The 1,516-nt window shown below is 30.5% G+C and overlaps 1 long non-coding RNA gene across 1 annotated transcript; it reads right to left on the reverse strand.

The window, feature by feature from the left end:
- Positions 1-163: 163 nt before the first annotated feature.
- On the reverse strand, positions 164-583 carry LOC109585236 (uncharacterized). Its single transcript, XR_002186391.1, has 2 exons — positions 522-583; positions 164-473 (listed from the first exon to the last, which is right to left on the reverse strand). It is a non-coding gene; the product is annotated as an uncharacterized LOC109585236 (long non-coding RNA).
- Positions 584-1,516: the final 933 nt, after the last annotated feature.

Genomic DNA, 1,516 nt, shown 5'->3' on the forward strand with positions numbered 1-1,516 from the left:
ATTTCATGCCAATATTTGCACAAATCTGCCTGACTATTAAGCCAAAATCCCAGGGTATTCTTTTATCAAAAGTGGCTAAGAGAGAATTTTAATTTTTGTAAGAATGAAAGAATTTTAAGAACATTTTTATGCAAATCAATGCCTTTTATGTGGTTTGGCCTAATTCTGATTGACATCTGAAATAACACGTCACTTTTTGAAAAAAAAAAGAATTACAAAATTTAGCACACAAAAGTAAAGTGATAATATAATTTTACAGATCCAGTCCATACAAAATTATAATTGCTGCTTGTTCAATCTGTGATTTAATATATGTATATAAATAATTTTAGCAGAATTAATATCTAAATGATGGAGCCTTAAATTTCTATTGAATGATTTAGTCATTTGTTGCCTTTCCATGCAGTCTCCATTTATATGTGTACAATTTCAAAAGGCTCGCTACCAGCTCTAACTTTTTGAGGCTTATTAACCTATAATACATATAATAATAAATTATTAGTTGCTATGTGACTGAAAACCTTTTCTTCCTCTGCAGCTGTAGTTTGGTATGAGGTCGTAGGAGCAGGTTCAGGTAATAGAGCATGATCAGATCCAGCAGTAGAGAATAAAAACTGAATTATCCTCATGTATAATGACACTGGGACTGTTAATACTTGCTGATGTGTATACATCAGAACTGAGGTTTTCAAATGTTTTGGTCTGTTCAAAAGCACTTGGTGAATGTGGATGAAGGCTTGGCTCAGTCAACACTGGATAGTTTATAGAAATGCTGTTTTAAGATAAAAACAGTAATAATTTTATTATAGTAAAATCAATAATTACCTTAACGTAAGCATCTTATTGCTGACTTGAGTATTGCAAATGCATACCAGCATCAGGTGAAATTGATGGTAATGCTATAAGGTCTCTGGAATTTCTCTGAATTTAACATTGCCAGGCACTTGATTTTTGGCCAAGTTTCACCAAAAATGACCAGGAGAAAATTCTTCATTAAAAAAATTTTTCCTGATGCATGTACAAGTACTTATGCTGTATGTTTTCAAGTTTAAGCTGATTTTGATAGAAATTAGATTATAGTCTGGTAAAATGAGGCAATTTGATTGGTCAAATGAGGTAATCTAAAAAGCTTAGTTATTTATAAATTTTTAAGGTGCTCCAAAATTGGACCAAAGTCCTTGTACTTATGTACAAAGTATTTGGCCAAATTTTGCCAAAAATGACTGGGAGGAATTTTTAAATTTTATAATCATTTCTGATACATATACATGTTTTTATCTTGTGTAGAAAGTTTGAGCTGATTTTGAATTTATTATAAATTTATAATCATAATTTTTGACAAATTTAAAGAAACCAAAGCACTTGGAGACATCATCACCATCTTGTAGAAATTACAGCAATAAATGCATTAACTAAATAACTGTTATATTTTGTATTTACATTACATATTCATAAACAACAACAGTCTCATAAGCTGGATTAACATTTGTGTTCAACTCTGATCCTTGCACTGACT

This window comes from Amphimedon queenslandica, unplaced genomic scaffold (genome assembly GCF_000090795.2).
Source record: "Amphimedon queenslandica unplaced genomic scaffold, v1.1 AMPQUscaffold_13098, whole genome shotgun sequence".
Classification (NCBI taxonomy): domain Eukaryota; kingdom Metazoa; phylum Porifera; class Demospongiae; order Haplosclerida; family Niphatidae; genus Amphimedon; species Amphimedon queenslandica.